This window comes from Aegilops tauschii, chromosome 2 (genome assembly GCF_002575655.3).
Source record: "Aegilops tauschii subsp. strangulata cultivar AL8/78 chromosome 2, Aet v6.0, whole genome shotgun sequence".
Lineage (NCBI taxonomy): Eukaryota > Viridiplantae > Streptophyta > Magnoliopsida > Poales > Poaceae > Aegilops > Aegilops tauschii.
The window spans coordinates 487737502-487750294 of NC_053036.3; positions in this window are offsets into that span (position 1 = coordinate 487737502).

Genomic DNA, 12793 nt, shown 5'->3' on the forward strand with positions numbered 1-12793 from the left:
TTAGTGCCATTATCAGTTATAATGCTGTGAGGGTAGCTAAAACGGAAAATCACCTTTTTGATGAATTGAACCGCCATCGCCGCATCACACTTACTGGTCGGCTCTACTTCAACCCACTTTGTGAATTTGTCAACTGCCACCAAAAGGTGGCTCTTTTTATCCTTGGATCTTTTAAAAGGTCCAACCATATCCAGCCCCCAGACTGCAAACAGCCAAGTAATTGGAATCATCCTCAATTTTTGAGCCGGCACATGAGCTCGTCTTGAAAATTTCTGACAACCATCACATTTACAGACCAAATCCTCTGCATCAGCATGAGCCGTCAGCCAATAAAGCCCATGACGAAAAGCCTTGGCCACGAGAGACTTAGAGCCAGCATGATGACCACAATCTCCTTCATGAATCTCTCGTAGAATCTCACGGCCTTCCTTAGGAGAATACAACGTTGAAACACCCCTGTGACACTACATCGATGCAACTCTCCATTGACAATAGTCATTGACTTAGACCGCCGGGTTATTTGCTTGGCTGAAGTTTCATCTTCAGGTAACTTGCACCGGGTCATATAAGCCAAATATGGAACTGTCCAATCAGGAATAGCATGAAGAGCCGCCACCAACTGCGCGTCCGGGTCAGGAACAGCAAGATCTTCCTCCGAAGGCAATTTGACTGAAGGGTTATGCAGAATATCAAGGAAAACATTAGGTGGTATCAGCTTACGCTGAGACTCATTTTTCCTACGATCAACATGTTCCACTTGATAACCTTTGAAATTACCAGCAATAGCATCAACCTCTCGGCAGTAAGCCGCCATGAGTGGTTCTTCAGAATTCCAAGTGCCTGAAACTTGTTGAGCCACCAAATCTGAGGCGCCAAAACACCTCACCCGGCTTAGACTCATCTCTCTAGCCATCCAAAGACCATGGAGCAAGACTTCATACTCAGCTGCATTGTTAGTACAAGGGAACATCAATCTTAAAACATAACAAAAATTATCACCTCGTGGGGAAGTCAAAATAACTCCAGCCCCCGAGCCTTCCAACTGCCTGGATCCATCAAAGTGAATAGTCCAATATGTGCTATCCGGTTCTCCTCAGGCATCTGCAGCTCGGTCAAGTCATTGATAAAATCCACAAGTGCTTGAGACTTGATAGTTCTTCGAGGCATATACTTCAAACCATGGGGACCAAGCTCAATGGCCCACTTGGCTACCCGACCTATGGCTTCTCTGTTTTGAATAATATCCCCCAAGGGAGCAGAACTGACCACAGTGATGGGATAACCAAAGAAATACTGCTTCAGCTTACGACTAGTCATGAACACTCCATACACCAGTTTCTGCCAATGTGGATACCTCTGCTTGGATTCAATGAGGACCTCACTGATATAATAAACTGGCCGCTGAACCGGATATTCCTTGCCTGCCTCTTTCCGTTCCACCACAATTGCTACACTTACGGCTCGACTATTAGCAGGCACATACAACAATAAGGGCTCCTTATCAATAAGAGCTACAAGGATCAGCGGCTCAGCTAACTATTTTTTCAATGCTTCAAACGCTTGATCAGCAGCATCACTCCAGATAAAGTGATCTGTTTTCTTCATCATTTGGTAGAGAGGGATAGCCTTCTCGCCCAGCCGGCTTATGAATCGGCTTAAGGCTGCAATGCGACCCGCCAGGCGCTGGACATCATTTATACACGCCGACTTAGCCAAAGAAGTGATAGCCTTAATTTTCTCCGGGTTAGCTTCAATGCCCCTTTCAGAAACCAAAAAACCCAAAAGCTTGCCTGCTAGCACATCGAAAACACACTTGGCCAGGTTAAGCATCATCTTGTAGAACCGGAGATGATCAAAGGTCTCTTTCAAATCATCTATCAAAGTCTCTTTCTTCCTGGATTTCACAACAATATCATCCACATAAGCATGAACATTGCGCCCAATCTGGTCATGCATGGAGGTCTGAACACATCATTGATAAGTCGACTGGGCACTCTTGAGCCCAAAGACATAGACACATAGCAGAAGGCTCCAAAGGAAGTGATGAAAGTTGTATTCTCCTGGTCCTTAACTGCCATCTTTATCTGATGATAACCAGAGTAAGCATCCAAAAAACTCAAACGCTCACAACCCGTCGTAGCATCAATATTCTGATTAATACGGGGGAAAGCAAAAGGATCAGCCGGACAGGCCTTGTTAAGGTCTGTGTAATCCACACACATCCGCCAAGCACCGTTCTTCTTGAGTACCAGCATCGGGTTAGCCAACCACTCAGGATGAAAAACTTCCACAATAAACCCAACCACCAAGAGCCGGGCCACTTCTTCACCAATGGCCTGCGCCTTTCTTCATTAAAACGACGAAGGAATTGCTTGACTGGATTAAACTTTGGATCTATATTGAGAGTGTGCTCAGCGAGTTCCCTCGGTACACCTGGCATGTCAGAAGGATTCCATGCAAAGATGTCCCGGTTCTCACGGATGAACTCGATGAGCGCGCTTTCCTATTTCTGATCCATATTAGCACTAATACTGAATTGCTTGGATGAGTCGCCAGGAACAAAATCAACCGGCCTAGTGTCATCTGTCAACTTAAACTTCAACGGAGGGTCTTCGTGGTTGGCTTCTTCAGAGGTGTCATATCTGCCGGGTCAACATTATCTTTGTAAAACTTCAACTCCTCTGTTGCACACACAGACTTAGCATAAGCAACATTGCCTTTTTCACATTCTAAGGCTATCTTCCTGTTCCCATGCACTATGATGGTACCCTTATAACCCTTCATCTTAAGCTGCAGATAAACATAACAAGGTCTTGCCATAAACTTAGCATAAGCCGGCTGCCCAAACAAAGCGTTGATGAGGACATCAATACCATTGTTACACCCACAACCCCTACTGTTACATATACTGGACCAATTACTAGAGCTCGCGCATGCCAATTAAATTACCAGGTACTTTCGTTTCTTAGTAATGTTTCTAATGTTCATGAGAATATGATGCTGCCTAAATTGGATACATTTGTTTTGCTTACAAATGAAGGGCCTACCTTGGAGAAGGAGGAACATTGGAGCAAGGGGAACAAGAACGGAGTTACAAGTGATGATTTCAGGACTTTGAAGCCACCATAAGGAGTGCATGAAGCCTTGGACGAAATATACAAGATGCCACTTCATAAATTTCGTCCAGAGGCTATTCTAGGTGCTGCATCACCTTATTATTGGGCCAGACCCATGTAATTTTGAAATACATAAGTATAGGCTGTTTTTAGAGTCCGTATGTGTGGGGAAACAAGAGATAGGGTTGGTTTCGGACCCCTTCCCCAAGGGCCACGAAATTCCCCCCTCTTCCTCCATATATACAACCCTTAGGGCACCGTTTAGACTTTGGGTTTTGTTTAGATTAAAAGTTGCCATAGCTGCGACTTCGCGTACTTCGTTTGTGTTCAACGACCAGACCAAGGCGTCACAGAACCCCACCTTCATTAATAAAGCTTTCCTCTTATATTCGCAATATCCAGATTGCAATCTTAGTTTCTTGCTTGTTCTTCGTTTGCTCATAGGAAACAGGCCCTCGTGGTCAGGTTGATCGTGCTCCGGCGTGGTCAATAACCCTCGGAAGTTGGTTTAGCGATTGCTAGGGCGCGATGTCTCGCATGTTCGTAGTCAGATCGTCAAGGTCGACTCCCACAGAAAACGATAGCCACCATCTCATCGAAACATCGGGACACCTTTGCCTCTATCAAGTGGTATCAGATTTTCAGGTTGCTCGGTGAGATTTTACGGTTTTTTTTAGTTTAGATCGAGTCTGTTCTTCATACCTACAGTCCACGAAAAAGCCACAAAAAAATTTAGGCTTAGTTCATCATATTCGAACCAATCTGAGCCTTTGCATAATCTTTTTAGGGTTTTTGCTTTGTTGAATTTGCGGTTGCATTGTCGTGTCAAGTTGGTGGTCTTAGAGTCTAGTCTTTTAGAGTTTCGAGTTCTGGTCATAAGTTGTCACGCCGCCGCCGCACCATCATCATCGCCCCTGCCATCTACCACCACCGCTTATCCGCCACCGCTCTGAATCCGTATCCATATACCACCACCAATCCGTATCCACACACCACCACCGATCCGTATCCATATACCACCACCGCTACTATATACCACCACTGCTGCCATATCCTACCACCATATATCCACCATCAATCCAAGTTCTTTTCATATTAGGTTTGTTTTCGAGAGCCATCTATTTTCCGTTTCGTGTTTCCTTGCCTGAGTAGGTCTCGGAAAAAAAGTCTGGAGACCCCCGGGCAGTTTTTAGGCCAAAATTTCCGCGACCAAAAATATTTTTCCCTATCCTATTTTTAGGCTTTTCTGAGTCTTTTGAGCCACGTGCCATCATAGTGATTTTTTGTCGCACTTTTTCGTCGTCGCTGCCCTGATTTCCGAAAAAAATAGTCAAAAAATTCCGTGCCCATCCTTTCATTTTGACCTGGGAAGAGTTTTGAGACACTCGCCATTATAGTGATTTTTCGCAAAAAAAGAGCCAAAAAAAAAAGAGCGCCAAAAAAAACAGAGCGAAAAAAAAATCCAGAGTGTGCTTTTCCCTTGTTTACGTGCAGCGCCGTGATTTTGTTAGTGTTCTAGGCTCGCGTCTCTAGCACGGTATAGCCTAGGACCAGCACAGTACCGTCGTTGAGCGTTTATTCAACTTTACATCTTTGAATTTATTATTGCTAACCCTTTTTGCTACCATATTATAAGCCTTCCCAGCTCCACATACATCTACATCGTGCATTTGATTCTCCCTGGTAATCGCCCTATCCAAGCTTTGAGAGTTTTGACTACATCGGTTGCCAATCACTGCCTGCTGCTGGGTAAGAACAGGTAAGAGTTTGATATTTGCTTGACGGATTTGTGACACCCACCACCACCACCACTTGTTAGTAGTCTGTACGATTATATTCTTGTGTGTTTCTATTGCTACTAACCATGCCAGGATCACAAGCCGACGAGATTGACTGGGAGAACTTAACGAACAAGGAGCTTCATGATAAGTTTCAGCAAATGATGACTGAACAGGTGCAAGATGTGCTGAACAATTTTGAAGAGGCCATGGAGAAGATCACTGGCCTTGAGAAGACGTTCGAAACAAAGCTCGATAACAGATTTAATGAACTACTTGCACATCTTCCACCACCGGCTGCACCTGCCGCACCTCTACAACAACAACAACAACGACTACCTCCACGTCGCGAAACATCCCTCCGCCGAGCGGGCCATGTCCTTCTTCAGCCTAGCCAAACTGTTGGTGCTGCTGTTGATACTTCTGTGGCTCCTGCTGCTAATGAGGCGGAGGATGATTATGCGGGAGATTACGAGGATGAGGTTGATCAAAATCAGAACTACATGCAACCACCAGCACCACAACCGCCAGGTCGTCCACATGCAAATAATCACAGTGGTAGGGCTCTCCCTCAGGTACGAGATCATGACCATCTTCCTAAACTGAAATTGAATATTCCACCATTTGAGGGTAGATATGTTCCTGATATATATCTTACTTGGGAGTTAGAAACCGAACAACGTTTTACATGTTTAGAATATCCCGAGGAGAGACGTGTTGCTGCTGCACTTTGTGCTTTCACTAGTTTTGCATGTGTGTGGTGGTCTGAACATCATAGATTATATCCGAATAATATTCCAACTACTTGGGCTACTTTGAAAACTGCTATGCGTACTCGTTGGGTTCCACCATATTATCAACGTGAATTACTTCAAAAATTGCAGCGTTTAAGACAAGGAAAAAATTATGTAGAGGAATATTATCAGGAATTACAAACTGGCATGATTAGATGTGGTATTGTTGAGGATAATGAAGCTATGCTTGCACGTTTTATGGGTGAATTAAATAGAGAGATTCAGAGCATTCTAGAGTATAAGGTCTATAATAATATCACTCGTTCATTCCATCTTGCTTGTAAATCTGAACATGAAGTGCAGGATCGACAAGCATTGGATCGTACTAACTTTTCTGCAGGTCGACCTTCATCATGGACACCACGTGCATCCTCTACTTCCACTGCACCATCACCTCCAGCAGGTGCCACCTCCAACCGTGATACAAGAAAGCAGGCACAACCACCACTATCTGCCAAGAGCACACCTGCCGAGCCTGCACAGAGCTCTTCTTCTTCCATGGCATCAACATGCCACACAAGTGATATTATTTGTCGTCGTTGTAAGGGAAGAGGTCATTATGCGAAAGAATTCAAATCTCAGCGTGTGATGATTGCTACTGAGGATGGTGGGTATGAGTCCGCTAGTGACTATGATGAGGAGACTTTGGCTCTTATTACACGTGAAGAACACGGTGGAGATGATTCTGATCATGAGACGCAATACATGGCTCCTGAAGATGCTGACAGGTATGAATGTTTAGTTGCTCAACGTGTTTTCAGTGTGCAGGCTACACAAGCTGAGCATAATTTGTTCCATACAAAGGGAGTTGTGAAGGAACGTTCTATTCGCGTCATCATAGATGGAGGGAGCTGCAACAACTTGGCTAGCATGGAGATGGTGGAGAAGCTATCTCTCACCACAAGACCACATCCACATCCTTACTACATCCAATGGTTCAACAACAACGGCAAGGTTAAGGTAACACGTACTGTTCGTGTGCATTTTAGTATCTCTACATATGCTGATTATGTTGATTGTGATGTGGTACCTATGCAAGCATGTTCCTTATTACTTGGTAGATCATGGCAATTTGATAAAAATTCTGTACACCATCGTAGAAACAATCAGTATACTCTTATTCATAAGGATACAAATATTACTTTGCTTCCTATGACTCCTGATTCCATTTTGAAAGATGGTATTAATAAAGCTAATAAAGCAAAACAGGAGAAAAATAAGAGTGAAAATCAGATTGTGGCAAAAGAATTTGAGCAATAAATGAAGCCTAATAATAAACCATCTAGTGTTGCTTCTGAAATTAAATTGAAAAGTGCATGTTTACTTGCCACCAAATCTGATATTGATGAGCTAGTTTTTAGCAAATCTGTTTGCTATGCTTTTGTGTGCAAAGAGGCATTATTTTCATTCGAGGACGTGCCTTCCTCTTTGCCCCTGCTGTCACTAACATTTTGCAGGAGTTCGCTGACGTTTTCCCATAAGACGTGCCACCAGGATTACCACCTATTCGAGCTATTGAGCATCAAATTGACTTAATTCCTAGTGCATCGCTACCCAATCGTGCACCATACCGTACCAATCCAGAGGAGACGAAGGAGATTATGCGTCAAGTATAGGAGCTGCTCGACAAATGTTATATACGCGAATCTCTTAGTCCTTGTGCTGTTCCTATTATACTAGTGCCTAAAAAGGATGGTACTTCGCGTATGTGTGTTGATTGTAGAGACATTAATAATATTACTATTCGTTATCGTCATCCTATTCCTAGGCTAGATGATATGCTTGATGAATTGAGTGGCTATACAATATTCTCCAAAGTTGATTTGCGTAGTGGATACCATCAAATTCGTATGAAACTGGGAAGATGAATGGAAAACAGCATTTAAAACTAAGTTTGGTTTATATGAGTGGTTAGTCACGCCTTTTGGGTTAACTAATGCACCTAGTACTTTCATGAGACTAATGAACGAAGTTTTACGTGCTTTCATTGGACGATTTGTGGTAGTCTATTTTGATGATATACTGATTTATAGCAAATCTTTGGAAGAACATTTGAAACATTTACATGCTGTTTTTATTGCTCTACGTAATGCACGTTTGTTTGGTAACCTTGGGAAGTGCACCTTTTGCACCGACCGAGTATCTTTTCTTGGCTATGTTGTTACTCGGAATTGAAGTTGATAAAGCCAAGATTGAAGTTATTGAGAGTTGGCCGCAGCCCAAAACGGTCACACAAGTGAGGAGTTTTCTTGGACTCGATGGTTTCTATAGGCGTTTTGTGACAGATTTTAGCACCATTGCTGCACCTCTTAACGAGCTTACAAAGAAGGATGTGCCTTTTGTTTGGGGTACCGCACAGGAAGAAGCCTTCACGGTATTGAAAGATAAGTTGACACATGCTCCTTTACTCCAACTTCCTGATTTTAATAAGACTTTTGAGCTTGAATGTGATGCTAGTGCAATTGGATTAGGAGGTGTGTTATTACAAGATGGCAAACCTGTTGCATACTTTTCTGAAAAATTGAGTGGGCCTAGTCTGAACTATTCTACTTATGATAAAGAATTATATGCTCTTGTTCGGACTTTAGAAACATGGCAACATTATTTATGGCCCAAAGAGTTTGTTATACATTATGATCATGAATCTTTGAAACACATTAAAAGTCAAGCAAAACTGAACCATAGAAATGTTAAACGGGTTGAATTCATTGAGACTTTCCCTTATGTCATTAAACACAAGAAGGGTAAAGAAAATGTTATTGCTGATGCATTGTCTCATTGTTATACTATGCTTTCACAACTTGACTTTAAAATATTTGGTTTGGAGACCATCAAAGATCAATATGTGCATGATGCTGAATTTAAAGATGTATTCCAGAATTGTAAAGAAGGGAGAACATGGAACAAGTTCGTCATTAACGATGGATTTGTGTTTCGTGCTAACAAGCTATGCATTCCAGCTAGCCCCGTTCGTCTTTTGTTGTTGCAGGAGGCGCATGGAGGAGGATTAATGGGACATTTTGGCGTGAAGAAGACGGAGGATATACTTGCTACACATTTCTTTTGGCCAAATATGAGACGGGATGTTGAGCGTTTTGTTGCTCACTGCACTACATATCAAAAAGCTAAGTCATGACTCAATCCTCATGGTTTATATATGCCTTTGCCTGTACCCAGTGTCCCTTGGGAGGATATATCTATGGACTTTGTTTTAGGTTTAGCTCGAATAAAGAAGGGGAGGGATAGCATATTTGTTGTTGTGGATAGATTTTCGAAAATGGCACACTTTATACCATGTCATAAAAGCGATGATGTTGTTAATGTTGCTGATCTATTCTTTCGTGAAATTATTCGCTTGCATGGTGTGCCAAATACTATCGTTTTAGATCGTGATACTATATTTCTTAGCCACTTTTGGATATGTTTATGTGCTAAGTTGGGGACTAAACTGCTTTATAGTACTACATGTCACCCTCAAATTGATGGACAAACTGAAGTAGTCAATAGAACATTGTCTACTATGCTTAGGGCTGTTTTGAAGAATAATAAGAAAATGTGGGAAGAATGCTTGCCTCATATTGAATTTGCTTATAATCGTTTGTTGCATTCTACTACTAAGATGTGCCCTTTTGAAATTGTGTATGGTTTCCTACCTCGTGCACCTATTGATTTGTTGGCTCTTCCATCTTCGGAGAAGGTTAATTTTGATGCTAAACAACGTGCTGAATTGATTTTAAAAATGCATGAGCTAACTAAGGAAAACATTGAGCGTATGTATGCTAGATATAAACTTGCGGGAGATAAGGGTAGAAAACATGTTGTGTTTGCACCTGGAGATCTTGTTTGGTTACATTTGCGTAATGATAGATTTCCCAATTTGCGGAAATCAAAGCTAATGCCACGTGCTGATGGTCCTTTTAAGGTGTTAGAGAAAATAAATGATAATGCATATAAACTTGAGCTACCTGCAGATTTTGGGGTTAGTCCCACTTTTAACATTGCAGATTTGAAGCCTTATTTGGGTGAGGAAGATTTGCTTCCGTCGAGGACGACTTCATTTCAAGAAGGGGAGGATGATGAGGACATCAATATCATTGTTACACCCACAGCCCCTACTGTTACATATACTGGACCAATTACTAGAGCTCGTGCACGCCAATTAAATTACCAGCTACTTTCGTTTCTTGGTAATGTTTCCAGTGTTCATGAGAATATGATGCTGCCTAAATTGGATACATTTGTTTTGCTTACAAATGAAGGGCCTAGCTTGGAGAAGGATGAACATTGGAGCAAGGGGAACAAGAACGGAGTTACAAGTGATGATTTCAAGACTTTGAAGCCACCATAAGGAGTGCATGAAGCCTTGGACGAAATATACAAGATGCCACTTCATAAATTTCGTCCAGAGGCTATTCTAGGTACCGCGTCACCTTATTTTTGGGCCAGACCCATGTAATTTCGAAATACATAAGTATAGGCTATTTTTAGAGTCCGTATGTGTGGGGAAACAAGAGATAGGGTTGGTTTCGGACCCCTTCCCTAAGGGCCACGAAATTGCCCCCTCTTCCTCCATATATACAGCCCTTAGGGCACCGTTTAGACTTTGGGTTTTGTTTAGATTAAAAGTTCGCCATAGCTACAACTTCACGTACTTTGTTTGTGTTCAACGACCAGACCAAGGCGTCACAGAACCCCACCTTCATTAATAAAGCTTTCCTCTTATATTCGCAATATCCAGATTGCAATCTTACTTTCTTGCTTGTTCTTCGTTAGCTCGTAGGAAACATGCCCTCGTGGTCAGGTTGATCGTGCTCCGGCATGGTCAATAACCCTCGGAAGTTGGTTTAGTGATTGCTAAGGCGCGACGTCTCGCATGTTCTTAGTCGGATCGTCAAGGTCGACTCCCATAGAAAACGATAGCCAGCATCTCATCGAAACATCGGGACACCTTTGCCTCTATCAAGCATGATAAGGATTTTGTAGGGATAACTTTCTTTGGCCATGTTATTTTGAAAAGACATGATTGCTTTATTAGTAGGCTTGAAGTATTATTGTTTTTATATCAAATGATAGACTATTGCTTTGAATCACTCGTGTCTTAATATTCATGCCATGATTAGATACATGATCAAGATTATGCTAGGTAGCATTCCACATCAAAAATTATCTTTTTTATCATTTACCTACTCGAGCACGAGCAGGAATTAAGCTTGGGGATGCTGATACGTCTCCGTCGTATCTATAATTTTTGATTGTTCCAGGCCAATATTATACAACTTTCATGTATTTTTTGGCAACTTTTTATACTATTTTTGGGACTAACATATTGATCTAGTGCCCAGTGCCAGTTCCTGTTTGTTGCATGTTTTATGTTTCACAGAAACCCCATATCAAACGGAATCCAAACGGGATAAAAACGGACGAAGAATATTTTTGGAATATTTGGAAAATATGGGAAGAAGAATCAACGTGAGACGGTGCCCGAGGGGGGCACGAGGCAGGGGGCGCGCCCCACCCCCTGGGCGCGCCCCTGACCCTCGTGGGCCCCCCGTAAGGCGGTTGCTGCTCTTCTTTGGCCGCAAGAAAGCTAATTTTGGAGAAAAATCTGGGCGAAGGTTTCAATCCAATCGGAGTTACGGATCTCCATATATATACGAAACGGTGAAAGGGCAGAAGGAGAGCGCAGGAACAGAGAGAGACAGATAGACAGATCCAATCTCGGAGGGGCTCTCGCCCCTCCCATGCCATGGAGGCCAAGGACCAGAGGGGAAACCCTTCTCCCATCTAGGGAGGAGGTCAAGGAAGAAGAAGAAGGGGGCCCCTCTCCGCCTCTCTTCCGGTGGCGCCCGAACGCTGTCGTGGCCACTAACGGTGTCATGGACTAGGGGGTACTCACCACGTCATCTCCCGATCTGTTAGATTGGGCCGAGGACCCTCATGGCCGTATACTCATGGGCCAGTTCGGACAGCTGCCACATACAAGGAAGATTCCACAAGACTTGGCGATCAAGACAAGGACTCCTCCCCACCGGCGTATTCGGCTAGGACTCTTGTTATCCTAGGCCTCTGGTGCATTATATAAACCGAGGCCAGGCTAGTCCGTAGGACAACAACAATCATAATCATAGGCTAGCTTCTAGGGTTTAGCCTCTACGATCTAGTGGTAGATCAACTCTTGTAATACTCATATCATCAAGATCAATCAAGCAGGAAGTAGGGTATTACCTCCATCGAGAGGGCCCGACCTGGGTAAACATCGTGTCCCCCGCCTCCTATTACCATCCGCCTTAGACACATAGTTTGGGACCCCCGTACCCAAGATTCGCCGGTTTTGACACCGACATTGGTGCTTTCATTGAGAGTTCCGCTGTGTGATCGGCAAAAGGATCAATGGCTCGACTGCAGATTGACTACGGCGTCGGCTTCTTCATCACCGGCTCGGCTGGTCACCTTGGCTGGACCGAGGACTGCGCCCTACCTCCGATCGTCATGTTCGGATGAGGGCCTTCATCAACATTGTAACGCCCACGATGCGGCTATATCTCCCACGTGTCGAGGCACGACTTAGAGGCATAACTGCATAGTGGTTTTGTCGCAAGAAGGGTCATCTTCACACAATCCCATGTAATGAACAAGAATGGGATAAAGAGTTGGCTTACAATCGCCACTTCACACAATACATAAATATTATTCATACATCATTCAAAATACAATCATATGGACCGACTACGGCCAACATCCAGATGAAAATAAGATGACCCCAAATGCTAGATCCCCGATCGTCCCAACTGGGCTCCACTACTGATCATCAGGAAAAGACACATAGTAACGACCACGTTCCTCGTCGAACTCCCACTTGAGATCGACGCCATCATCTGCACTGACATCGTCGGCACCTGCAACTGTTTTGGTAGAATCTGTGAGTCACGGGAACTCAGCAATCTCACACCCGCGAGATCAAGACTATTTAAGCTTATAGGAAAGGATGGTGCAAAGAGGTGGAGCTGCAGCGGCAAAAGCATATATGGTGGCTAACTTGCGCAAATGAGAGCGAGAAGAGAAGCAACGGAACGGACGCCATCTAGGAATGACCAAGAAGAGGTCC